We start from the raw sequence: 27,860 nt of genomic DNA, 5'->3' as shown, positions 1-27,860 counted from the left end.
TGCTGGAGCATGAGCTCTGTCAGTAGCTGTGGTCTCCTGCTGTTAAATGTTGCATTTCCGATGCTTTAAGATTTCCATGACACTGACCTCACCTTTTGCCTCCCTGTACTTACTAGAGATAATTTTTATCAATCATTCATTCATTAACTCTGTTCAGGTGTTTGGAGTGAATGTAACATCTGACCAGTGAGTCAATCCTTGCTGTGCATGGGGATATTCCTGGGTACACAAAGCAGCATATTACTTTGAATGATAGGGAACACGAGTTAGTTGTCATATAACTCAGCAACATTCCATTAGCTGTGTTAATGTTCACACTTATTTTCCTATCCTCTCCAGCACCCTGCCCTATTCCTGACAGAACATTTACCTTCTTTCTGTAGAATACCCTTAACTCTGGCATGCTGCTGATGGTCTCAGCACTCTCTTGCCCGGGCCTATCCAGTATATCATTTCCTTCACTAGATTTCATGGGGAAGTATCGCAAACCTGCTGTGCTCTACTTTCTGCAGCAGCTGTTCAACGGCCTCACCATCAAAGCGGATGCCCTTCGAAAGGTTGGCTTTTGTTCATCGCTTTTTAAAAAATAGATAGTTTTATTCTCCACTTTTTCATCATTCTCATCAAACAAACAACAAAAGAAAAACAAACAAAAGGACTGCGGAGCACAGACTTTATTATTGAAAACCCTTCACATCCTTAGGAGAAGCGTCTCATTGTGAGAGACACCTGAGTCTCCGTGACACCCACTCCCTGTTGGCTCTCAGGTATGGCAGCTGGCCAGTCAGGATCTTCTGATTGACTTCCACATTCTCTTCAGATTCATCATTTGAGAATATGGGCGGTGACCAGAATCCTCCTCTGCTGAGGCCTACCCCGTCTGTAGTGTAAGGTTGTGAAGAACGCAGTGTAACATGCCAATCAAGGAGACCCGAACCGGTACATCATGCAGAGAGCACCAACTCAGTCCAGGCAGTGGAATCTCATTTTGACCAGACCAATGGTGTGCATCATCTCACATAAATTACGTGATATTAGTTTATAAGGTGTGGGGCGGGGAGTCAGTTTTCACATGTTACAAGGGTTCCAAGAGCAGTTATCCATTATCACCGCGATAGGGTCGCCAAATTGGCCTCCTTTCAAGTAATCATCAGAGGTAGGAATGAAGATAAAATGCTGCAACAAAATAACTTAGTATTTTACATATTTCTAATTTACTTAAGTATAACTTCATCATGTGTCGAAATGTCAGTTCTGAAAAAATTAAAACCAGTGCTTCCAGTAAGGCAAGGGCAAACATCTGTGTTTCGATGCTGTGCAGAGTGAATACAGCTAATACTGTTTTGGCCATATTATCATATTGATCATATTTTACCCCTGGGCTGTTTGTGTCTGAGGAAAATCAATTTTGGTGCCCCATGGCTATGTTATTTCGCTCCATTTTTTTACTTTACTCAATTTGTTCTATTTTCATCTCTGCTGTTTATCAACTGATGCTCGACTTAAGTAAGTCCAAAAGAAAAGTCAACTTACTACCACACTGAAGTACAAAGGGAGTTGGTGTTCTTTTGATGAAAAAGCTGAGAAGGAGGACGATAGGTGGAATGTAACTTTCAACATGTGCTGAAAATTTAAACTCATTCTGGTAAGTGACTGGATGATAATATTGTACTTGTCAATCGTTATACATAGACATTTTAATAAAAATATTTTTGAAGTAATGTTTATTTTGGCACCACAAATTTGACATGTGAATTTCTATTTCAAAGCTCTATTTGACTTCAGAGAAAGCTCAAATATTTGCTTTTTTAGCTCGCTGTGTGAACTGATTCTGGCATGGCCAGTTGTAATATTCCCTTTGATCTGAAGAAAGGAAACCCTGACTTTTAAATTTCGAGAATGAGATGTCGGAAATGTTGCTAAGTTACAGCAACTTGCTCAATCTTATCGATTTGGAACTGTCCCACTGCATAAGCCAACATGATACAGTTCCCTACCTCATTACACTCTTTCTCATGGGTTTATGAAATCTATTTCATTTCTTAGATGATGTCCAAACTCATATTTTTTTTGTTACTATCCTGGAAGCATTTGTGCTGTATCAAGAGAGCGACTGTGTCATCCTCCTTATCACCAGCATCCCCAGCAATGGACTGGTGCACGGGAGTAATTTTATCCACAAGTAGTTTTTACTTATAACTGCCGAAAATGACTTTCTCTTGAAACTAGGCAAGTTTGAAACTTTAGCCCCTGTAGGAACAGTGGAGAGGTACTTTTATAAATCTGCGCCTGAAGCTTCACTCACTGTCAGCATGAACTCAGAGATGTCATGTTCATGATTGGTGATCATTGCTGCTCTTAACTTTATCATTAAAATGAGGGGTTAGTAATTCGGACATTTTGTCCCCCAAAGTCCTCAGGCCGACAAACGCAGCTCTGCACAAGTTGAATGCAGTGCAATGAGAGACGGACAAATTCAACCAGGCCCCAAATTCACCAAATCCTGGCATCCATGGTAGTTTCTCTCATGTTCTGGAGTGAAACCACCACATGCCACACATGGCTACACATTAGAAGTGGAATGGCGGACTTCCGGTTGCGGCTATGCGGAACTAAGCCGCACGTTCGGCAGCTCCCGCTTGGAGCAGACTTTTGGGCTCTTTTCAAGGCCCCAACGGCATTTTTGCGACATTTCCTGGTGTCGCCAGGAAGAAGACTGCAACATTCCCCCGACAGTGTATGGCTTGGGCCAGGAGCGGGCCACTAAAAAAGTGATGGTGAAGCCAAAGAAAGTGCGAGGGAAGATGAGCAAGTTGGCGGCGGGCGGGGACCAGGCAGCGTGGTTGCAGTGGGCGCAGGAGCAGCAGGAGGTTATCCAGTGCTGCTTCAGGGAGCTCAAGGCGGACCTGCTGGAGCCGATGATGGATTCTATTGATAAGCTGCTGGAGACCCAGATGGCCCAGGGGGTGGCGATCCGCGAGGTCCGACAAAAGATCTCAGATAACGAGGACAAGATCTTGGGCCTAGCGGTAAAGGTGGAGGTGCACGAGGCGCTCCACAAGAAATGGCAGGAACGGTTCGAGGAGATGGCGAACCGGTCGAGGCGGAAGAATCTGCGGATCCTGGGCCTCCTGGAGGGGCTGGAGGGGCCGGAAGTGGGGGCCTATGTGGTCACCATGTTAAACTCGCTGATGGGAGCGGGGTCCTTCCAGGGGCCCCTGGAGCTGGAAGGGGCCCATAGAGTGCTGGCGAGGAGGCCCAAGGCTAACGAGCCGTGCAGCTTCATCGGTTCGCTGATCGGGAGAGCGTGCTCAGGTGGGCCAAGAAAGAGAGCAGCAGCAGGTGGGAGAATGCGATGGTTCGAATATATCAGGACTGGAGCGCGGAGGTGGCGAAGAAGAGGGCTGGGTACAATCGGGCGAAGGCGGTGCTGCACAGGAAGGGGGTGAAGTTTGGCATGCTGCTGCCGGCACGTCTGTGGGTCACCTACAAGGACCGGCACCATTATTTTGAGTCCCCAGAGGAGGCGTGGGCCTTTGTTCAGGCCGAGAAGGTGGGTACAAACTGAGGGTCGGGATGGGGGGTCGGGTGTGGGGATAGTCGGGGATTGTTGTTGTTGTGTTACATTTTGAGGGGGGGGTTCTTTGTTCTTGTTTATTTTTGGTTCGGTGTGGGTGGTTAGGGTGGGTTGGGCACTGTTTTGGTTGGGACTGTCGGGTGGGCTCTTGGAGGGGGCAAGTAGACGGAGTGGGGGGTGGATGGCCGGTGGGGGCGGTGGGGCCCCACGGGGGTGGGTGAGGCCCGGGTCGGGGGTGAGGGGACTGGGCCTGTAAAAGGAGCTGCGTCAGAGGAGGCGGGGCCGGGCAGGTGGAAGGCGCGGGCTTTTTCCCACGCTGAAGGCTGGAGGGGGCGGGGGCGGGGCCGGGGCAGGGAAGTGTGGGATTGTCCCCACGCTTGGGATGGAAGAGGGAGGCAGAGAGCTTGTGGGTGGCTAATGGAGGGGGAGGGGAAGTCCCACAATGGGAGGAGTCGAAGGAGAGGCGGGAGCGGCCGTGGTCAGCAGGAGTCTGACTTGCGGGAGTGCAATGGGGTGAGCAAAGCAGCTAGGAGGGGTCCTAGCTGGGGGGGTGGGGGTGGGGGGGTGGGTAGGGGGAACCGGGTTGCTGCTGGTATGGTCAAGGGGGAGCTAGAGCAAGTAGAGGGGGATGGGACGGGGGTCTGCCGCCGTGGGGAACGGGCCGGGCGTGGGGCTCGGGCACGTGGCTGGCCGAGGAGGGGTTATGGCTAGTTGGCGGGGGAAGGGGGGGCGGGTAGCCCCCTGATCCGGCTGATAACCTGGAACGTAAGGGGATTGAACAGGCCTGTTAAGCGGGCCCGGGTGTTCGCGCACCTGAAGGGGCTGAAGGCGGATGTGGTCATGCTCCAGGAGACACACCTGAAGGTGGCAGACCAGGTAAGATTGAGGAAGGGGTGGGTAGGCCAGGTGTTTCATTCGGGGCTGGATGCCAAAAATCGGGGGGTGGCGATCTTGGTGGAAAAGAGGTTGTCTTTCAAGGCGTTGATCATTGTGACAGACAATGGCGGCAGGTACGTAATGGTAAGTGGTAAGCTGCAAGGGGAGAGGGTGGTGCTGGTCAATGTGTATGCCCCGTACTGGGACGATGCGGGTTTTATGCGGCGCATGTTGGGTCGAATCCCGGACTTGGAAGTGGGGGGCCTGATAATGGGGGGGGGGACTTTAACACGGTGTTGGATCCGGCACTGCACCGCTCCAGGTCTAGGACGGGTAGGAGGCCGGCGGCGGCTAAAGTGCTGAGGGGGTTTATGGACCAGATGGGAGGGGTGGACCCTTGGAGATTTGCAAGGCCGGGGTATGATAGTCTGTGTAGAGGTATTACGGTACCTGGTAATGCTGGAACACCATTGGTGGATATTTTATGTTTCCTATTGGTCAAGCTGTATGGTAGCTCCGCCCTGCAAGGCGGGTGTAAGAGCCCGTGCCGCCCCAGCAGCCTTCATTCTGTACCTGAGCTGCTGGGGAAAACATCTAGCTTATTAAAGCCTTCAGTTGGACTACAACCTCGCTTTAGTGGTCATTGATTGTGCATCAATTTAATAAGCTAGATTTAAAAGGATGGAGCTCCGAATCAAGCCGGAGTGTCTGCAACTCAGCCCCCACGCAGCGAACTCAGCGACAACCTTCAAGCACTGGCTGGCGTATTTTAAAGGATATCTCAGAACGGCCGAAAACACACCCACAGGAGAGCAGAAAATGCAAGTCCTGCACTCGAGGGTGAGCCCGGAAATTTACACCCTCATCGAGGACGCGGACGACTTCGATGCAGCAATGGAGCTGCTAAAAGGACATCATATTCGCCCGGTAAACCAGGTCTAAGCCCGACATCTGCTAGCAACGAGGCGACAAATCCCTGGGGAATCGCTGGAAGAATTCTACCGTGTGCTCGGTAGAATTGGGAGTTGGGGAGAAACTGCAGCTGCCCGCAAGTTTCGGCGAGCGACCACACAGAACTCTTGATCCGCGACCCTAGGCCTCAAGGAGGCACGTGCCCTTGCAGGCTTCCTGGATGTGGCCTCCCGAAACGCCCGCACTTACGTTCCCGACCGCGCGGCAGCCCCCTGGGCAGCGTGCAAACCCTCTGCAGCCGACCGCGAGACATCACCCATCCCCCCACAAGCTTGTGCTGCAAGGCCCGGGGGGCCCCGCTGCTACTTTTGCGGGCAGGCCAAGCACCCCCGGCAGCACTGCCCGGCCCGCGCATCCACCTTCAACGGATGCAGTAAAAAGGGCCACTTCGTAGTGGTATGCCAGGCCCGTGCGGTCGCTGCGGTCTCCAGTGGCGAATGCGGACCGCCACCACAAACCTCTCCACGGTCCCCGTGCTGCCAGCGGGCGCCGCCATCTTCCTCCTCCAGGGCCACGTGCGGCCCCCGGGTGCCGCCATCTTGTCCCGCAGACGCGGTGGAGGGGCGCCCTCGATGGAGGGGCGCCGCCAATTTGTGCAACCCCAGCCATGTGCGACCAATGGGAGCCGCCATCTTGGATGGACTCCTAGGACCCCAGCTCGGCTGACCGCACACCGCCTGAAGAGAACACTCAACTGCTGCGATTAGCCTCGGTGACCCTGGACCTGTCCCGGCCTCGAACACTCTCAACTGCTACAACAACAGTACTAATCAACGGGCATGCGACGTCCTGCTTAATCGACTCTGGGAGCATAGAGAGCTTCATACACCCCGACACGGTAAGGCGCTGTTCTCTCCTCGTCCACCCCGTTAATCAAAAAATCTCCCTGGCCTCCGGTTCCCACTCAGTAGAGATAAAGGGGTTTTGTGTAGCAAACCTGTGCTAGCAACAGTCCCTGGAGAGCTCAAGTAGTGGTGGTAAAGACCGGGGAGTCAGACAATCAACAGGTTTACGCAGCTGGACGCGTACCCTCTCCCCCGCATATCCGACCTGGTAAACAGGATAGCGCATTACAAGATCTTCTCCATGGTGGATCTTAAGTCTGCCGACCACCAGCTCCCCATCCGCACTATTGACCGCAAATACACAGCCTTCGAGGAAGATGGGCGGCTCTACCATTTCTTAAGGGTTCCCTTCGGTGTCACTAACGGGGTCTCGGTCTTCCAGCGCGAGATGGACCGAATGGTTGACCGGTACGGATTATGGGCAACATTCCCGTATCTCGATAATGTCACCATCTGCGGCTACGACTAGCAGGACCACGCCACCAACCTCAAAAAATTTCTCCAGACCGCAAAGATCCTTAACCTTACGTATAACAAGGATTAATGCGTGTTTAGCACCGACCACCTAGTCATCCTCGGCTACGTAGTGCGAAATGGAGTTATAGGCGCCGACCCAGAACGCATGCGCCCCCTTATGGAGTTCCCCCTCCCTCACTGCTCCAAGGCCCTGAAGCGCTGCCTCGGGTTTTTCTCTTACTATGCCCAGTGGGTCCCCAACATACCCGTGGCCTTCTTCTCACGTACCTTCCATGCTTCCGAAATCCGTCACTCCTCAGTCAAAAAGGAGGCCCTGGCCATAGTAGAAGCTGTGCGACATTACAACTACAAGATCTTGTATCGTCCCGGGAAGCTAACCAAGCCCCCTGATGCCCTGTCCCGCGGCACATGTGCCAACGCACAAGTGGACCGCCTCCGAGCCCTCCACGAGGACCTCTGCCACCCGGGGGTCACTCACATTTTCCACTCTATCAAGACCCATAACCTGCCCTACTCCATCGAGGAGGTCAGGACAGCCACCAGGGACTGCTAAATCTGCACGGAGTGCAAACCGCACTTCTACCGGCCAGAGAAAGCGCACCTGATAAAGGCTTCCCGTCCCTTTGAACGCCTCAGTATGGATTTCAAAGGCCCACTCCCCTCCACCGACTGCAACACGTACTTCCTGATTGTGTTTGACGAGTACTCTCGGTGCCCATTCTCAATCCCCTGCCCCGACATGACCGCAACCACCGTCATCAAGGCCCTCCATAGCATATTTGCACTATTCGGGTTCCCTTCTTACATACATAGTGATAGGGGGTCCTCCTTTATGAGCGTCGAACGGTGTCAATTCCTGCTCAGCAAGGGCATCGCCTCGAGCAGGACAACCAGTTACAACCCCCGGGGTAACGGACAGGTAGAGAGGGAGAACGGAACGGTCTGGGAGACCTACTGGCCCTACGGTCCAGGAACCTCCCAGTCTCCCACTGGCAGGAAGTCCTCCCGGATGCCCTCCACTCCATCCGGTCACTGCTTTGTACCACGACCAACCAAACATCTCACGAACGTCTCCTTGTCTTCCCCAGGAAGTCCTCCTCTGGGACCTCGCTCCCGACCTGGCTGGCAGCTCCCGGACCCATCCTGCTCCGAAAACACGTGCGGGCGCACAAGTCGGACCCGTTGGTTGAGAGGGTCCATCTTCTCCACGCGAACCCCCAGCACGCCTACGTGGTGTACCCCGACGGCCGACAAGATACGGTCTCTCTACGAGACCTGGCTCCTGCCGGATTCCCACGCACACCCCAGCCACCAGTCGTACCCTCCCTCCCACCGGTGCACCTTACAGGAGGATCGGTCCTTCTGCCGGCCCCGTCTAGGCCCCCCCACCTACCAACGCACCCCCGCAGATGCTCCCTTCCCAGGTCAACTGTTTTCGCCACCAGCACCGTCTAGGGGTGTCGAAGCTGCCACAGAGATCGAGGCCACCCTCCCAGAGTCACAGACGCCCGAGCCTCCACCGGCGTCACCACCAAAGCTTCGACGATCACAGAGGACGACCAGGGCCCCCGATCGACTGATGGCTTCATTTTAAAGTATATAGTTAATTGTGAATCTGTAAATAGTTACAAAACGCTGTACGGAGGTATTACGGTACCTCCATAACTATAATTTCTACCACATTACAATGTTGTAATATCAAGCCACCACCCCCGCCGGACTCTTTTTTAACAGGGGGTGAATGTGGTAGTCTGTGTCGAGGTATTACGGTACCTGGTAATGCTGGAACACCATTGGGCAGCATGGTAGCATTGTGGATAGCACAAATGCTTCACAGCTCCAGGGTCCCAGGTTCGATTCCGGCTTGGGTCACTGTCTGTGCGGAGTCTGCACATCCTCCCCGTGTGTGCGTGGGTTTCCTCCGGGTGCTCCGGTTTCCTCCCACAGTCCAAAGATGTGCAGGTTAGGTGGATTGGCCATGCTAAATTGCCCATAGTGTCCAAAATTGCCCTTAGTGTTGGGTGGGGTTACTGGGTTATGGGGATAGGGTGGAGGTGTGGACCTTGGGTGGGGTGCTCTTTCCAAGAGCCGGTGCAGACTCGATGGGCCGAATGGCCTCCTTCTGGACTGTAAATTCTATGGTAGATATTGTATGTTTCCTATTGGTCAAGCTGTATGGTAGCTCCACCCTGCAAGGTGGGGTATAAGAGCCCATGCCACCCCAGCAGCCTTCTTTCTGTACCTGAGCTGCTGGGGGAAACAACTAGCTTATTAAAGCCTTCAGTTGGACTACAACCTCGCTTTAGTGGTCATTGATCGTGCATCACGGGGGCTAGGGAATTTTCATTCTTCTCGCACGTTCATAATGTCTATTCCCAGATTGACGTTTTTGTTATGAGTAGGGCGGTGATAGCGAGAGTAAAGGATACCGAGTACTCGGCGATAGTCATTTCGGATCAAGCCCCTCATTGGGTGGACCTAGAGCTGGGGAGGAGAGGGACCAGCACCCGTTGTGGCGCGTGGAGGTGGGCTGTTGGCGGACGAGGAGGTGAGGGAGCGGGTCGGAGGAAGCATAGAGAGATACCTGGAGGCCAACGATAACGGGGAGGTCCGAGTGGGGATGGTCTGGGAGGCGCTGAAGGCGGTGGTTAAGGGAGAGCTGATCTTCATTAGGGCCCACAAGGAGAGGAGAGAGCAGAGGGAGAGGGAGAGGCTGGTGGGGGAGATGGTGAGGGTAGGGAGGAAGTATGCGGAGGTGCCGGAGGAGGGACTGTTGAGGGAGAGGGGTAGCCTCCTGGTCGAATTCGACCTGTTGACCACCAGGAAGTCGGAGGCGCAGTGGAGGAATATGGGGAAAAGGCAAGTCGGATGCTGGCGCATCAGCTTCGGAAGCGGGACACAGCTAGGGAGATCGGGGGAGTTAAGGACAGGGGAGGGAGTGTGGTGCGGAGTGGGGTTGGCATCAATGGAGTCTTCAGGGACTTTTATGAGGAAATGTACCGATCCGAGCCCCCACTGGAGGAGTGAGGGATGGGCCGCTTTCTGGACCAACTGAGGTTCCCGAAGGTGGAGAAGGGACTGGTGGCGGGATTAGGGGCCCCGATTGGGCTGTAGGAGCTGGCCAAAGGGATAGGGAGCATGCAGGCGGGGAAGGCACCGGGGCCAGACGGTTTCCGGATTGAATTTTACAAGTTTACACGTGGACTTGTTGGGCCCGTTGCTGGTTAGGACTTTCAATGAGGCAAGGGAGGGGGGGTCTTTGCCCCCGACGATGTCCCGGGCACTGATCTCCTTGATCCTGAAGCGGGACAAGGATCCCCTGCAGTGTGGGTCTTACAGGTCGATTTTGTTGTTAAATGTAGATGCCAAGGTGCTGGCGAAGGTCGAAGCCACGAGAATTGAGGATTGGGTGCCGCAGGTCATCCACGATGACCAGACGGGGTTTGTGAAGGGGAGGCAGTTGAACGCGAATGTGCGGAGGCTCCTGAACATTATTATGATGCCGGCGAGCGAGGGGGAGGCGGAGATAGTGACAGCGATGGACGCTGAGAAGGCCTTTGAAAGGGTAGAGTGGGGGTACTTGTGGGAGGTGCTGAAGAGGTTCGGGTTTGGGGAGGGGTTCGTCAGGTGGGTTAGGCTGTTGTACGAGGTCCCGATGGCGGGTGTGGCCACGAACAAGAGGAGGTCTGAGTACTTTTGGTTGCATCAAGGGACGAGGTAGGGGTGTCCCCTTTCCCCCTGCTCTTCGCACTGGCGATTGAACCCCTGGCTATGGCACTGAGGGAGTCGAGGAACTGGAGGGGGCTGGTGCGGGGTGCGGAGAAGCATAGGGTGTTGCTCTATGCGGACAACTTGCTGCTATATCTGGCGGACCCGGTGAGGGGAATGCCGGAGGTAATGAGGATCCTCAGGGCGTTCGGGGATTTCTCAGGGTACAAGCTCAACATGGGGACCAGGAGAGGGGGATTGGCGAGCTCCCACTAAAAAGGGCGGAGAGAAGCTTCAGGTATTTGGGGGTCCAGGTGGCCAGGGTCTGGGGGGCCCTGCATAGATTTAATTTCACGAGGCTGGTGGAGCAAATGGGGGAGGAGTTTAGAGGTGGGATGCGTTGCCACTGTCCCTGGCGGGTAGGGTGCAGTCAGTCAAGTTGACGGTGCTCCCAAGGTTTTTGTTCCTGTTCCAGTGCCTCCCCATTCTTATCCCGAAGGCCTTCTTTAGGTGGATCAACAGGAGCATAACGGGGTTTGTGTGGGTGCGAGGGACTCCGAGGGTGAGAAGGGTGTTCCTGGAGCGGAGTAGGGATGGGGGGGGACTGGTGCTGCCCAACCTCTGTGGGTACTACTGGGCCGCCAATGCGGCGATGGTGCACAAGTGGGTGATGGAGGGGGAGGGGGCTGCATGGAAGAGGCTGGAGACGGAGTCTTGTGAGGGTACGAGTCTGGAGGTGCTGGCAATGGCAACGCTGCCGCTCCCTCCAATGAGGTATACCACGAGCCCGGTGGTGGCGGCTACCCTCAAAATCTGGGCGCGGTGGAGGCGGCACAGGGGGGAAGTGCGGGCCTCAGTGTGGACCCCGATACGGGGGAACCACCGGTTTTGTCCCAGGGAGAATAGATGGAGGGTTTTCGGGGTGGCACAGGACAGGGATAAGAATGTTGGGGGACCTGTTTGTGGACGGGAAGTTCGCGACCCGTCGAGTCTGCACCGACCCACCCAAGCCTTCACTCCCAACCTATCCCAATAACCCAACAACCCCTCCTAACCTTTTTGGACACTAAGGGCAATTTAACATGGCAAATCCACCTAACCTGCACATCTTTGGACTGTGGGAGGAAACCGGAGCACCCGGAGGAAACCCATCCAGACAGGGGGAGAACGTGCAAATTCTACACAGACAGTCACCCAAGGCTGGAATCGAACCTGGGTCCCTGGTGCTCTCCAACTTCCAGACAGGGGACTCTTTTCTGGGCGGGGATCTTTGTGGGGGGGTTTGTGTGTGGGGGGGGATCCGTGGAGGGGGTTCCTTTAGGCAGGGGATCCCAGTGTGGAGTTCCCCTATTACAGGGGTCCCTGTGGGGGTCCCCCTTTTACAAACGTCAGGTCACCCCCTAACTTAGGGGTGGTGCACCCTTGCAATCTGTGGTGGGGAGGCTGTCATGCGGTGGGGGGGGGGGGGAGGGGGTCATAGCCGATCTGCGGTGTTGGGGGGTGTGGGGCTGTGGCCGATTTGCAGTGCGGGAGCGGGGTGCCACTGCGGAACACCACTGCCCGCTCAAGATGCCATCCCAATATTGGCTTTCCCTAATATCATATTCCACACCATGCAAAATTTTGCATGGAAAGGAATGTGGAATTGTATCCTGCTTTACGCCCACATGGGAATTATAAAACTACTGCAATTCAGCTCCAGTGGGAGAACATAGGGCGGGATTCTCCATTGCACGACTCCGATAATCGGCGATCGGCCGAAAAGCCCACCTTTGGAACGCCATTGGAGAATCCATAAGACATAGGAGCAGAATTAGGCCACTCGGCCCATCGAGTCTGCTCCGCCATTCAATCATGGCTGATACCTTACTGCCTTCACAGGCAGTCACCTAAGGCTGGAATCAAACCTGTCCCTGGCACTGTGGCATAGCTGTGCTAACCACTGTGCCACCTTAAATCTTTATTTGCTGCCCATTTATGTGTCAACCCCATTGCTGTGGGTCTGTGGGCCAGACCAGGTTGGGCTGACAGATTTCCTTCCCTAAAGGACACGATTGAACCAGGTGGGTGTTTACAACAATCGACAATGATTTCATGGTCGTCATTAAACCTTTAATTCCAGATTTTTATGGAATTTAAATTCCACCATCTGCCCTGGCGGGAATCGAACCCATGTCCCCAGAGCATTACCCTTCGTCTCTGGATTACTAGTCCAGTGACAATACCACTATGCCACTGCCTCCCCACTCTGGCAAGTAGCTTTAAATGGGTCTTTATTACAAGCTTCTTCCCACCTTTCTGCTCATCAAAATCTAGCCCTGAAAATGTTAGGGGACTCAATTTAACGGCCCAACTGTGGAGGAGTATAGACCTACTCATCCCAGCCCAAAACTGCTGTTACGATCCCATGGTGGAACCATGAGCCAAAATTACAAAATTCACTCAATGACGATCAAACGGAGAAATTACAAACAAGATTCCACTTTTTGTAGCTTTTACTTTAATATGAATCAGGATCCACGTAAATTAAACAAGAATTAGCAGGCAAATAATGGTTCGTAAAGAGTGTAAATTACACATGTGATGCGACCATCAATTCAAACGAGACGATTAGTAGAAGTGAACAGTGGTTTTAATAAGCTAGATCTATGTCTGCCTGCGACTGCTCTGTACCGAGTGCCCCCTAAAGGCTGCAGGTTTATATACCACCCCTGAGTGGGCGAAGCCATAGGCGGAGCCCACAGGGGCATCAACATAACACAATACAATACAGTGGTGAATTGTAGTAGCAATACGTTCACCACATTCACCCCCTGTTGAAAATTGAAGTCCAGCAGGGGTGAAGTGGGCTCACATATCGAGTCTGTCCAGAGCCTTAATCGTTCTCCTAGATCGCCTCAGCTGCCGCTTCGCTGCGGGCACAGTGTTGGACTCGTCGCTGCGGGTACGGGTGTTGGACTTGTTGACTCCGGGAGCGTGTCGTCTGGAGCTTCATCACGGTGTGTCGGCGATGGGGGATGTAGGCTATGTAGGGGCAGGGGCGGTGTTCAGGATCCCCAGGGGGGAAGCTGGTAGCCCGCCGTGAGGGATTCAGTTGGTGGTGATCGGTGGTGTGGGGGGGGGGGCGCGTTGTTGATGGGCGCTGGGGAACCGGCGGGTGCCAGATCCCAGAGGGAGACTGTATCCTGTCGTCCGTCGCGGTGCGTCACGTAGGCATACTGAGGGTTGGCATGTAGGAGCTGGCCCCACTCGACCAGGGGGTCGGACTTATGGCTCCTCACGTGCTTCCGGAGGAGGACAGGCCCCGGTGTCGTCAGCCAGGACGGAAGCGAGACCCCGGAGGTGGATTTTCTGGGGAAGCCAAATAGATGGTTGTGAGGGGTCCCGTTTGTGGCTGTGCAGAGGAGCGACCGAATGGAGTGGAGTGCGTCGGGGAGGACCTCCTGCCAGCGGGAAACCGGGAGACTTCTAGACCATAGGGTGTAGAGCCCGAAAGACGGCCTTCCATACCGTCGCGTTCTCCCTCTCCACCTGTCCGTTTCCCCAGGGATTGTAGCTGGTAGTCCTGCTCGAGGCAATGCCATTACCGAGCAGGTACTGACGCAGCTCATCGCTCATAAACGAGGCGCCCCGGTCTCTGTGGACGTAAGCGGGGAAACCGAACAGGGTGAAGATGCTGTGCAGGGCCTTAATGACAGTGGCCGCTGTCATGTCGGGACATGGGACGGCAAAGGGGAAACGGGAGTACTCGTCAACGACGTTGAGAAAGTACATGTTGCGGTCAGTGGAGGGGAGGGGCCCTTTGAAATCGACACTGAGGTGCTCAAAGGGGCGTGAGGTCTTCACCAGGTGGGCCTTGTCTGGCCGATAGAAGTGCGGCTTACACTCCGCGCAGACTTGGCAGTCCCTGGTCATGGTCCTGACCTCCTCGGTGAAGTAGGGCAGGTTGCGGGCCTTGATGAAGTGGAGAAGCCGGGTGACGCCCGGGTGACAGAGGTCATTGTGGATGGCCCGAAGTCGGTCATCGGTCATGTGCTGTGGGACAGGGCATCTGGGGGCTCATTGAGCTCCTCAGGACGATACACGATATCGTAATTATAGGTGGAGAGTTCGATTCTCCACCTCAACATTTTATCATTCTTGATCTTGCCCCGCTGTGTGTTGTTGACCATAAAGGCTACCGACCGCTGGTTGGTGACGAGGGTGAACCTCCTACCAGCCAGGTAGTGCCTCCAATGCCGCACAGCTTCCACAATGGCTTGAGCTTCCTTTTCGACAGAGGAGTGTTGGATCTCGGCGGCGTTGAGGGTACGGGAAAAGAAGGCCACGGGCCTGCCTGCCTGGTTGAGGGTAGCGGCCAGGGCGACATCCGACGCGTCGCTCTCCACCTGGAAGGAGATGGACTCGTCCACTGCGTGCATCGCGGCCTTGCTAATGTCTGCCTTGATGCGGCTGAAGGCCAGGCGGGCCTCAGTCGTCAGGGGAAAGATGGTGGTTTTGATAGGGTGGCGGGCTTTTCCGCATAGTTAGGGACCCACTGGGCATAATATGAGAAGAACCCCAGGCATCTTTTCAGGGCCTTGGGGCAGTGGGGAAGGGGGAGTTGCAGGAGGGGGCTCATGCAGTTGGGGTCGGGCCCTAGGACTCCGTTTTCCACGACATAGCCGAGGATGGCTCGTCGGGTTGTGCGGAAAACGCATCTCTCCTTGTTGTAGGTGAGATTAAGGGCTTGGGCGGTTTGGAGGAACTTCTGAAGGTTAGCGTCGTGGTCCTGCTGATCATGGCCACAGATCGTGACATTATCCAAGTACGGGATCGTGGCCCGCAGCCCGTACTGGTCAACCATTCGATCCATCATTCTTTGGAAGACCAAGACCCCATTTGTGACGCCAAAGCGGACCCTGAGGAAGTGGAAGAGGCGGCCGTCTGCCTCAAAGGCAGTGTAGTGGCGGTCTTCTGGGAGGATCGGAAGCTGATGGTATGCGGACTTAAGATCTACCATGGAGAAAACCCGGTAGTGTGCAATCTGATTAACTATGTCCGCTATGCGGGGGAGGGGGTATGCATCGAGTTGCGTGTAACGATTTATGGTCTGGCTGTAGTCTACAAACATCCGGTTCTTTTCCCCGGTCCTGATGACCACCACTTGGGCTCTCCAGGGGCTATTACTGGCCTCAATGATCCCCCTCCCTCAGAAGCCGCTGGACCTCCGACTTGATAAAAGTCCTGTCCTGGGCACTGTACCGCCTGCTCCTGGCGGCGACGGGTTTACAGTCAGAGGTGAGTTTCATGAAGGTCGAGGGAGGGGCGACCTTAAGGGTCACAAGGCTACATACGGTGAGAGGGGGTAGGGGTCCGCCAAACTTCAGGGTCAGGCTTCTGAGGTTGCACTGGAAATCCAGTCCTAACAAGAGGGGAGTGCAGAGATGGGGAAGGACATAGAGTTTAAAATTGGCGTACTCGGCGCCCTGTATCGCGAGGTTCGCGACACAGTACCCCCGGATCTGCACTGAATGTGATCCGGAAGCAAGGGAGATTGTTTGGGACGTGGGGGAAATGTGGAGGGAACAGTGCCTTACTGTGTCCGGATGGATGAAGCTCTCCGTGCTCCCGGAGTCAAACAGACAGGGCGTTTCGTGCCCATTGACCCGGACGGTCGCCATGGAGTTCTTGAGGTGCTTGGGCCGTGACTGGTCGAGAGTGACAGCGCCGAGCTGGGATATAATTCCCAGGATTATATCGTCCTGGGAAGCTCAATGAGCCCCCGGATGCCCTGTCCCGCAGCACATGCGCCAGCGCGCAAGATGACCGACTTCGGGCCATCCACAATGACCTCTGTCACCCGGGGGTCACCCGGCTTCTCCAATTCATCAAGGCCCGCAACCTGCCCGACTCCATCGAGAAGGTCAGGGCCATGACCCGGGACTGCCAAGTCTGCGCGGAGTGCAAGCCGCACTTCTATCGGCCAGACAAGGCCTACCTGGTTAAGGCATCCCGCCCCTTTGAGCGCCTCAGCGTCGATTTCAAAGGCCCCCTCCCCTCCACTGAACGCAACGTGTATTCTCTCAACGTCGCTGACGAGTACTCCAGTTTCCCCTTTGCCATCCCATGCCCCGACATGACCGCGGCCACTGTCATTAAGGCCCTGCACAGCATCTTCACCCTGTTCGGTTTCCCCACGTGCGTCCACAGTGACCAGGGGCTCCTCGTTTATGAGCGATGAGCTGCGTCAGTACCTGTTCGGTAAGGGCATTGCCTCGAGCAGGACTACCAGCTACAATCCCCGGGGAAATGGACAGGTGGAGAGGGAGAACACGTCGGTATGGAAGGCCGTCTTTCTGGCCCTACACCCTACGGTCTAGAAGTCTCCCGGTTTCCCACTGGCAGGAGGTCCTCCCCAACGCGCTCCACTCCATTCGGTCGCTCCTCTGCACAGCCACGAACGAGACCCCTCACGACCGTCTATTTGTCTTCCCCAGAAAATCCACCTCCGGGGTCTCGCTTCCATCCTGGCTGACAACACCGGGCCTGTCCTCGTCCGGAAGCACGTGAGGAGCCATAAGTCGGACCCCATGGTTGAGAGGGTCCAGCTCCTACATGCCAACCCTCAGTATGCCTACGTGGCGCACCACGACGGCCGACAAGATACAGTCTCCCTCTGGGATCTGGCACCCGCCGGTTCCCCAGCGCCCATCACCTACGCCCCCCATCTTACACTGAACGCCGCCCCTGCCCCTACACGGCCTACACCCCCCCCTCCCCCCCATCGCCAGCCCACTGTGAGGAAGCTCCAGACGACACGCTCCCGGAGTCAACGAGCCCAGCACCCGTGCCCGCAGCAACGAATTCAACACCCGTGCCCGCAGCGAAGCCAGAGCTGAGGCGATCACGGAGAACGATCAAGGCGCTGGACAAACTCGATCTGTGAGCCCATGTCACACCCCCGGACTTCAATTTTTTAACAGGGGGTGAATGTGGTGAACGTATTGCTGCTACAATTCACCACTGTATTGTGTTGTATTATGTTGATGCGCTTGTGGCTCCACCCACTCGGGGGTGGTATATAGATCTTCAGCCTGTAGGCGGTATTCAGTACAGAGCAGTCGCAGGCAGGCACAGATCTCGCTTATTAAAACTACTGTTCACTTCTACTAATCGTCTTGTGTGAATTGATGGTCGCATCAAAAGGTACAGTGTAAATAGGACAGAACCCTGGTATAACCAGATTCCATCCCAAATTTCAAACCCTTCTATCTTCTTACCCCAGGAATTTCAGAGTCACTACCTTTTCTACCAAATTTGCCACCTCTGTCACATCTCTCATGGTGACTCCATGGCCTGAAGCAGTGCTCCTAAAATCGTTTAATTGTAAATAATTGCATTTGTTTTCCAAAATTAGACACACAATGGCAAGCAAAAGCATAAAGCAGCTTATGTGGGCCCACCTGGGGTTAAATAATAAAATTAACATCAAGTGACAAACTGCAAACTCTTAAGCCCATAACATCCAAGTCCTATGACATACTGAGAAAGGTTTTCCTGTAATAGGCTATCTGCCATTAGTTAGACTTGCCCTTGCACCCTTCACTGCAAAATACCTTTTCCATTAAGCTGCTGAAACTGAGTATCTGGGGTCTGAGTGACAGGACAAGCAGCAGGTTATCTCCTTCACCTGTGTTATTTAAAAAATGGTAAATCAAGAGTGTGGTGTTGGGTGTTCTGACACACAGATGAGCCAACACAGTTGCATATGGTACAACGCTACTTTATTTAAACTCACTATTTACAACTTGGTGTTTGCACTCTGCACGTGGGGGGCTCCCTGCTTGTGGTGTTTCAACAGCTCTTTCTTGTTCCCTTCTCCCCAGACCTACTGACCTCCAGGTGTCGTGCTCGTGCTTTTTATGTGGTTGGTGTTCTTGTCTGTGATTGGTTGTGGTGTTGTGTACTCTGATTTGCCTGTTAGTGTGTCCATCATGATGTGTGTGTTTGAATATCATGACATCCCCCCTTTTTACAAAGATATGTGCCTACGTGGTAATAAATATGATCGTGACGTGAGTGCATCTAAGAGTGTGTGTGTGTCGTGTGCAGCATGTGTCTATGACGGAACTATGTACATGGGGCGATGTCGAGTGCGTCACATGAATCCAGTTGTACCATAACATAACAGAAATGCGAACGAGAGAAGAAGAAAAAAAATTTTGAACAGTTGTCCAGTCAGACGACATCTGGAACGATAAACAACAACAGGTTATCATGTAAAATTGTCCAACTTATTAAACATATGAACTGTATTATAAGTCCATTCTAATGGGTTTGCGACGAATTCGGGTTGACCGCCTCAAGGGTGGATCAAGAACCACCGGCTGCTGTGCAGGCATGGCCATGGGTGGCGATGGAAAGGGCGTGATGTGCGGCAGCTCCACAAAGTCATCCTCGGAAGCCTGTTGAGGATCTGGCGTGTTGTGTGGCTGTGAGCGTGGAAGTCGGCGAAGGGCGCGCCGATTGCGGCGACGCACGGAACCATCCGGCATGCGAACCAGGAACGAGCGGGGAGCCACTTGTCGGAGGACTTCGGCCGGTGCTGACCAGCCACCATACGGTTGATGGACGCGTACTTTGTCTCCGGAGGACAGGGGGGGCAGGTCCGTCGCTCGTGTGTCGTACCGACCTTTCTGGCGATCACGCTGCAGTTGCATGTTCCGAAGAACCGCCTCATTGTCTGTTGTCGGTGCCAGGACGGAAGGTACCGTCGTCCTGAGGGAGCGACCCATTAGTAGCTGCGCTGGCGAGAGGCCCGTGGATAACGGGGCCGATCGATAGGCCAGCAAGGCAAGGTTAAAGTCCGATCCGGCATCAGCCGCCTTGCACAGGAGCCGCTTTGCGATGTGGACACCCTTTTCAGCCTTCCCGTTCGATTGTGGATGCAGAGGGCTGGATGTCACATGAGTGAAACCATATGCTGCGGCAAAGGACGACCATTCACGGCTGGCAAAACAAGGTCCATTGTCTGACATGACAGTCCTTGGAATGCCATGGCGAGCAAACGTTTCCTTGCAGGCCCCAATGACTGCGGACGACGTCAGATCATGGAGAGGCATGACTTCCGGGTAGTTTGAGAAGTAGTCTATAATAACAATGTGATCTCTGCCGAGCGCGTGAAATAGGTCCACACCCACCTTCGCCCAGGGGGACGTCACCATCTCGTGTGGTAGAAGTGTTTCCGGAGGTTGCGCCGGCTGAAACCTCTGACAGGTTGTGTAGTTGAGCACCATGTTGGCTATGTCTTCATTAATACCCGGCCAATATACCGCCTCCCGGGCCCTTCGTCTGCATTTTTCGACGCCCAAGTGGCCTTCGTGTAGTTGACGAAGAATCATCTGGCGCACACTGTGTGGAATAACGATCCTATGCGATTTCATAAGGACCCCGTCTATATTGGTGAGATCATCTCGCACATTATAAAACTGGGGGCACTGCCCTTTTAGCCACCCTTCCGTCATGTGGCGCATCACTCGCTGCAGCAGAGGGTCAGTCGCCGTCTCTGCGCGTATGTGGGCCAGACTAGGATCATCAGCTGGCATATTTGCTGCTGTCAGAGTCACGTGTGCCTCAATTTGACGCACGAACCCCTCTGCATCTGGTGGTGTGCTCACTGCTCGGGAAAGAGTGTCCGCCACGATGAGTTCCTTCCCCGGAGTGTAGATCAGTTCAAAATCGTACCTCCTGAGTTTGAGTAAGATGCGCTGGAGGCGAGGAGTCATGTCGTTCAGGTCTTTGTTAATGATGTTGACCAGGGGGCGGTGGTCAGTTTCGACCGTGAATCGTGGCAGGCCATACACATAGTCGTGGAACTTGTCCAGTCCAGTTAACAAGCCCAGGCATTCTTTTTCGATTTGCGCGTAGCGCTGTTCGGTAGGGGTCATGGCTCGTGAGGCATACGCAACCGGGGCCCATGATGACGTGCTGTCTTTTTGCAGGAGTACCGCTCCAATACCAGATTGGCTGGCGTCTGTTGAGATCTTTGTAGGGCGAGTCGTGTCAAAGAAGGCCAGCACTGGTGCCGTGACCAGTTTGTGCTTGAGCTCCTCCCATTCCCGCTGATGCGATTGGTGCCAGTTGAATTCCGTCGATTTTTTTACGAGATGGCGCATGTTTGTTGTATGAGAAGCCAGGTTGGGAATGAACTTTCCAAGGAAGTTGACCATGCCCAGGAATCTTAAGACAGCCTTCTTGTCAGCCGGTCGTGGCATGGCTGTGATGGCGCTAACCTTGTCTGCATCGGGACGGACCCCGGACCTTGAGATGTGGTCCCCGAGGAATTTCAGCTCCGTCTGGCCGAAAGCACACTTCGCACGGTTGAGACGCAGGCCATTTTGCCGTATGCGGGTAAAGACACGTCGAAGACGATGCATGTGTTCCTGCGGAGTGGTGGACCAAATGATGATATCGTCCACATATACACGTACCCCTTCGATGCCTTCCATCATCTGCTCCATAATGCGGTGGAATACTTCAGATGCCGAAATGATGCCGAATGGCATCCGGTTGTAGCAGAATCTGCCAAAAGGGGTGTTGAATGTGCATAGTCTTCGGCTGGCCGGGTCCAGTTGGATTTGCCAGAATCCTTTGGACGCATCCAATTTAGTGAATATGTTGGCTCGCGCCATCTCGCTGGTGAGGTCTTCTCGTTTCGGGATGGGATAATGTTCCCGCATGATGTTGTTGTTCAGATCTTTTGGATCTATACATATACGGAGCTCGCCCGAGGGCTTCTTTACACAGACCATGGAGCTGACCCATGGCGTGGGCTCCGTGACCTTGGATAGGACCCCTTGGTCCTGAAGAATCTGCACTTGTGCCTTGAGGCGGTCTTTGAGAGGCGCAGGAACCCTGCGAGGTGCGTGAACGACAGGGATGGCGTCCGGTCTGAGTCGAATCTTGTACGTGTGTGGCAATGTCCCCATGCCTTCAAAAACCTCCTGGTTGTGAGCGAGGAGGGAATGGAGATTCGCGTGGAACTCAGCATCCGGGAAGTCGGATATCTCATCTGGAGAGAGAGACATAATGCGCTGTACCAGGTGAAGGACCTTACACGCTTGTGCGCCCAGTAACGAGTCCTTTGATGAGCCCACAACTTCGAAGGGGAGTGTGGCCGTGTACCTCTTGTGAGTCACCTGTAGCTGGCAAGATCCTATGGACGGGATAACGTTCCCGTTATAGTCAACCATCTTAAGCCGGGATGGTGTGATGGGTGGTTTGACCTTCATGGCCTGGACTGCAGAGTAAGCAATCAGGTTGGCGGATGCGCCGGTGTCCAGACGGAAGGCGACGCGCGATCGGTTGACCGTCAGGGTGGCACACCACTCATCGGCTGGATTGATGGCATTGACCTTGTTGACATCAATGACGGCAACTCGGAAGGCATCCTGGTCATCTGCATCACTTAACTGGAAGTCTTGATGCGTGGGCTGGACGGTCCTGACTCGTGCGCGAGGTTGTCGAGGATGCGCCGGATCTATGGGTTGAGCCGCACGACAGCGGGCTGCGTAGTGGCCCATCATGGCACATCTGTTGCACTGTCGGTATTTTGCAGGACATTGCCCTTTTAAGTGTAGACCTCCACAATTGCTGCACGTCATGACGTCACGGCGTTCGTTGCGCCACTGCGCATGCGCAGTGCGATCTTGCGGTGGACGCGCCTGCGCAGTGCGTCCCTCGTTGTGGCCGTTATTTTTGGCGCGCACCTGCGCGGGAGACCGCGAAAAGCGCGGGAAGCGGCCGCTGTCGTCCGGGCCGTGGGGCGGGAAGAAATCGACGGCCTGGATGCGTTCGACGTCGTGGGCGGCCTGGCTTGCCGATTCGACGGCTGGGGACCCCCTCCGTGCCAACTCGGACGCCTGAAATCGGGCAAAACGGCAGGTAGCATTTTCATGGAGGACACAGGCTTCCACAGCAGACGCTAAGGTGAGGCTCTTTATTTTAAGAAGCTGCTGGCGTAGGCCACTAGAGGCAACGCCAAAAACAATCTGGTCCCTGATCATGGACTCTGTAGTGGTGCCGTAACCGCAGGACTGTGCTAGAATCCGGAGGTGCGTCAAAAAGGGTTGAAAAAGCTCCTCCTTACCTTGCAGGCGTTGCTGAAAGATGTATCTTTCAAAACTTTCGTTTACTTCAACTTGAAAGTGCTGGTCCAGTTTGAGGATGACCGTGTCATATTTGGCCTGGTTTTCGCCTTCTTCGAACACCAGTGAATTAAAGACATCGTTTGGGTGGGGGCCTGCGTAGAAGAGCAGCATTGCAATCTTCGAATCATCCGAGGCATTCTGTTTTTCGGTGGCACGGATGTACAGGTCAAATCGCTGCCTGTAGAGCTTCCAGTTGGTGCCTAGGTTCCCCGTGACTTGCATCGGCTGCGGTTTGCCGGTGTGGTCCATGTCCAGAATGGCAGGTTAGTAGGCAGGTATCGATCCACTCCTGTACCATGTGGTGTTGGGTGTTCTGACACACAGATGAGCCAACACAGTTGCATATGGTACAACGCTTCTTTATTTAAACTCACTATTTACAACTTGGTGTTTGCACTCTGCACGTGGGGGGCTCCCTGCTTGTGGTGTTTCAACAGCTCTTTCTTGTTCCCTTCTCCCCAGACCTACTGACCTCCAGGTGTCGTGCTCGTGCTTTTTATGTGGTTGGTGTTCTTGTCTGTGATTGGTTGTGGTGTTGTGTACTCTGATTTGCCTGTTAGTGTGTCCATCATGATGTGTGTGTTTGAATATCATGACAAAGAGCAGATGAACTGAGGAGGATAATTTAAAGAGGATTAATTCAATATCAACTTAGGTACAGAAAGATAAATAAAAAGAGGGAAATAAAGATTGGACTTAGTGAGGGAGAAACAAAGGCAGAAAGAAAACAACTTTTCATTTTAAAAATCCACGAACACTAATTCTACTTGCCTGGCCAATTACTACCCTATCAGTCATCTCTTAATCATCAGCAAAGTGATAGCACGGGTCGTCAACAGTACTATCAAGCTGCATTTACTCATAGATGCTGAGGTTGGGTTCCACGTTGCCAAATCAACTCCTGACCTCATTACAGCCTTGGTCCAAACATGGACAAAAGAGCTGAACTCAAGAGATGAGATGAGAGTAATTGCCCTTGATCTCAATGCAACATTCCAGTTAATGGCGCTTCAGAAACTATAGAAAATCACTTTTTTTTCCCCAATTTCATGTATCTTATCAGTTCCGTGAGGAAAACTCACAATTTATTTTCATTTTGTTTTTGAGACAATAGGAAGGAATTTTTCACTCAACTGAATTGAAACAAAAGCAATTTCCATTAATCCTTTTGTGCTCATCATTTTGGCCCTGATTTCACGGTGAGGATGATGGCAAAACTATTACCATTTGCTGTCACTCCTCTGAAACTGACAGAAACATCTGTACATGCACAGTTAAACACAGAAATCCTAAAGTCTGTCAATAGTCATATGCATCCCCAGAGGATGCGTTACTGCAATCAATTAGAAATCAGTGGGGTAACGTGATGCGGGAACGGGAATAGCAGCTATTCCGCAGGCTCTGCGCTACTCATTTTTTATACATGCTTGCCTAATCTGGGAGTTAAGACTCCGTGGTATATCCCTAGAAGATTTTTGGATGAGTGTTGGAGAAAAATTGCTGAGGAAGTCTAAGAAACCTGGCAATAAAGGTGCAATCGGATGCAACAGGAGTGGAGCCGCCTTCTCAATATGATGACCTGATGCTCGACTGGGCTCTTGACTCAGTGCTTGCTAAGGCCCTGAAAATGATGACTGTGAACATTATCAACAATATCAGAGTGCTTGACGACAAAGTCAGCTTGTTGATACAGAATCTAAGTGCTTATGAGACCGAGCTGCAGAATACAAATAAAAGGCTTGATGAAACGGAGGAAAGGATCCTGATTGACAAGATGTTGCTTCCTTCGCTGAAGCTCGCATTCAATTCTTGGAAAACCAGCTACGTGGCTTGCCCGAAATCCTGGAATATTTGGAGAACCAAGGCCGGAGGAAGAATGTCCGAGTCGTCGACCTGCCAGAAAGAGTAGAGGGTAAGATTCCTGTTAAGTTCTTTGAGAGCTGGCTACCATGTTTCCTTTAGCTAAATGTGAAGACTGGGTGTTTCAAGTTGGAAAGAGTCTTTGAGGCCCTGGGGCAATCAACGCCCCAGGCCCATAATCATTTCCTTTTATATCTTCAAAGATCACCAGAAGATTCCATAGAAGGCGAAATCTTGGACTGACAATCTGCAGCTCATTGAAATTTGAAATTTGGATTTTCTTCTTGTATAATGCCTTTTGTCTGATTTTATATTGTAATATATCTTGTTTATTAAGGTGTTAACATTTGAGCACTGTGCTGAATGTCTTATCCTTAAGAATCTCAGGGACTTTTATCCATGGTAGCTGTGCCATGTACGAATTATCCATCGTTTTCTCATCTTCATAGAATCATAGAATCCCTAGAGTGCAGAAGAAGGCGATTCAGCCCATTGAGTCTGCACCAACCTTCCGAAAGAGCACGCTACCTAGGCCCACGCTCATCCCTGTAAACCCACCTAACCTTTTGGACACTAAGGGGAAATTCTTCCCTGGCCAATTCATCTAAACTGCACATCTTTGGACTGTGGGAGGAAACCGGAGCACCCAAAGGAAACCCACATAGACACAGGGATAACGTGTAAACTCCACACCCAAGGTCAGCATCAAACCCAGGTCCCAGGCGCTGTGAGGCAGCAGTGCTAACCACCGTGCCCTAAGAAAACTTAAATGTTTGCATTGTAACAAAGTTGGCAGATGAAGTTGCATCTTTATGATGGTAATATTGGCTATTTGGTACCCTCTCTTTAATCATGATAGTATTGAGTGGCGCCATTGCTGGGAGGTGGGTGGAAGGTTTAGGTCATCATGGGTGGGTCAAAGTGCAGGAGGGACATTTGGCTCCCATTCCCTTATTGGCTTTTTTTTCCTCATCTCTGTTGAGGAGTATGTCCCCTTTTGGTAACGATAGTATGGCTGTGGGGTTAGCCTTACAAGTCCTCACCTAGAGGAATTTCCCCTTAGAAATATTGTGGTCGTGATTCATTTGTATTTTTGTTGTGTTGAGGTTTGTAAGATGTTGACTGGATCTTGCATTGGTACACATCGGTTTCTTATCCGAGAAAAGAATGTTATAGGATGTTATGGTGCCTCTGAGGTAATTTGAGCTGAGGGAGGTGTGTTTTGGTGCATGCCCGGACGCGGCATGAAAATCCTATCCTATTTTTCTTCTGGTGGTCTGTGCAATGGCAGTAACTACTTTAAAATTATGTTCCTGGAATGTGCAGGGAATTCATCATCCTATCAAAAGGAAAAAGACCCTGGGCGGGATTCTCCATTTCAGAGACTAACGGCTGGATTCTCCCGTTTAAAAGGGCGAGAGAGGAGCCGGAGATTTAAAAGGGTGAGAGAGGAGCCGGAGATTTAAAAGAGCGAGAGAGGAGCCGGAGATTTAAAAGAGCGGGAGAGGAGCCGGAGATTTAAAAGGGCGAGAGAGGAGCCGGAGATTTAAAAGGGCGAGAGAGGAGCCGGAGATTTAAAAGGGCGGGAGAGGAGCCGGAGATTTAAAAGGGCGAGAGAGGAGCCGGAGATTTAAAAGAGCGAGAGAGGAGCCGGAGATTTAAAAGAGCGGGAGAGGAGCCGGAGATTTAAAAGGGCGAGAGAGGAGCCGGAGATTTAAAAGGGCGAGAGAGGAGCCGGAGATTTAAAAGGGCGGGAGAGGAGCCGGAGATTTAAAAGGGCGAGAGAGGAGCCGGAGATTTAAAAGAGCGAGAGAGGAGCCGGAGATTTAAAAGAGCGAGAGAGGAGCCGGAGATTTAAAAGGGCGAGAGAGGAGCCGGAGATTTAAAAGGGTGGGAGAGGAGCCGGAGATTTAAAAGGGCGAGAGAGGAGCCGGAGATTTAAAAGAGCGGGAGAGGAGCCGGAGATTTAAAAGGGCGAGAGAGGAGCCGGAGATTTAAAAGAGCGAGAGAGGAGCCGGAGATTTAAAAGGGCGAGAGAGGAGCCGGAGATTTAAAAGAGCGAGAGAGGAGCTGGAGATTTAAAAGAGCGAGAGAGGAGCCGGAGATTTAAAAGAGCGAGAGAGGAGCCGGAGATTTAAAAGAGCGAGAGAGGAGCCGGAGATTTAAAAGGGTGGGAGAGGAGCCGGTGATTTAAAAGGGTGGGAGAGGAGCCGGAGATTTAAAAGGGCGAGAGAGGAGCCGGAGATTTAAAAGGGCGAGAGAGGAGCCGGAGATTTAAAAGGGCGAGAGAGGAGCCGGAGATTTAAAAGGGCGAGAGAGGAGCCGGAGATTTAAAAGGGCGAGAGAGGAGCCGGAGATTTAAAAGGGCGAGAGAGGAGCCGGAGATTTAAAAGGGCGAGAGAGGAGCCGGAGATTTAAAAGAGCGAGAGAGGAGCCGGAGATTTAAAAGAGCGAGAGAGGAGCCGGAGATTTAAAAGAGCGAGAGAGGAGCCGGAGATTTAAAAGGGCGAGAGAGGAGCCGGAGATTTAAAAGGGCGGGAGAGGAGCCGGAGATTTAAAAGGGCGGGAGAGGAGCCGGAGATTTAAAAGGGTGAGAGAGGAGCCGGAGATTTAAAAGAGCGAGAGAGGAGCCGGAGATTTAAAAGAGCGAGAGAGGAGCCGGAGATTTAAAAGAGCGAGAGAGGAGCCGGAGATTTAAAAGGGCGAGAGAGGAGCCGGAGATTTAAAAGGGCGGGAGAGGAGCCGGAGATTTAAAAGGGCGGGAGAGGAGCCGGAGATTTAAAAGGGCGAGAGAGGAGCCGGAGATTTAAAAGAGCGAGAGAGGAGCCGGAGATTTAAAAGGGCGAGAGAGGAGCCGGCGATTTAAAAGAGCGAGAGAGGAGCCGGAGATTTAAAAGGGCGAGAGAGGAGCCGGAGATTTAAAAGAGCGAGAGAGGAGCCGGAGATTTAAAAGGGCGAGAGAGGAGCCGGAGATTTAAAAGAGCGAGAGAGGAGCCGGAGATTTAAAAGGGCGAGAGAGGAGCCGGAGATTTAAAAGGGCGAGAGAGGAGCCGGAGATTTAAAAGGGCGAGAGAGGAGCCGGAGATTTAAAAGGGCGAGAGAGGAGCCGGAGATTTAAAAGAGCGAGAGAGGAGCCGGAGATTTAAAAGGGCGAGAGAGGAGCCGGAGATTTAAAAGGGCGAGAGAGGAGCCGGAGATTTAAAAGGGCGAGAGAGGAGCCGGAGATTTAAAAGGGCGAGAGAGGAGCCGGAGATTTAAAAGGGCGAGAGAGGAGCCGGAGATTTAAAAGAGCGAGAGAGGAGCCGGAGATTTAAAAGGGCGAGAGAGGAGCCGGAGATTTAAAAGAGCGAGAGA

The 27,860-nt window shown here is 53.0% G+C and overlaps 1 long non-coding RNA gene across 1 annotated transcript in view; it reads left to right on the top strand.

The window, feature by feature from the left end:
- Positions 1 to 424: 424 nt before the first annotated feature.
- LOC140425734 (uncharacterized) overlaps positions 425 to 27,860 on the top strand; it is a 40,697-nt gene continuing 13,261 nt past the window's right edge. Inside the window, exons 1-2 of the long non-coding RNA XR_011947959.1 lie at positions 425 to 557; positions 1,508 to 1,645. This is a non-coding gene — a long non-coding RNA (uncharacterized lncRNA). The remainder of the gene's footprint in view (positions 558 to 1,507; positions 1,646 to 27,860) is intronic.

This window comes from Scyliorhinus torazame, chromosome 6 (assembly GCF_047496885.1).
Source record: "Scyliorhinus torazame isolate Kashiwa2021f chromosome 6, sScyTor2.1, whole genome shotgun sequence".
Lineage (NCBI taxonomy): Eukaryota > Metazoa > Chordata > Chondrichthyes > Carcharhiniformes > Scyliorhinidae > Scyliorhinus > Scyliorhinus torazame.
This window is presented reverse-complemented; position numbering and strand designations above follow the sequence as displayed.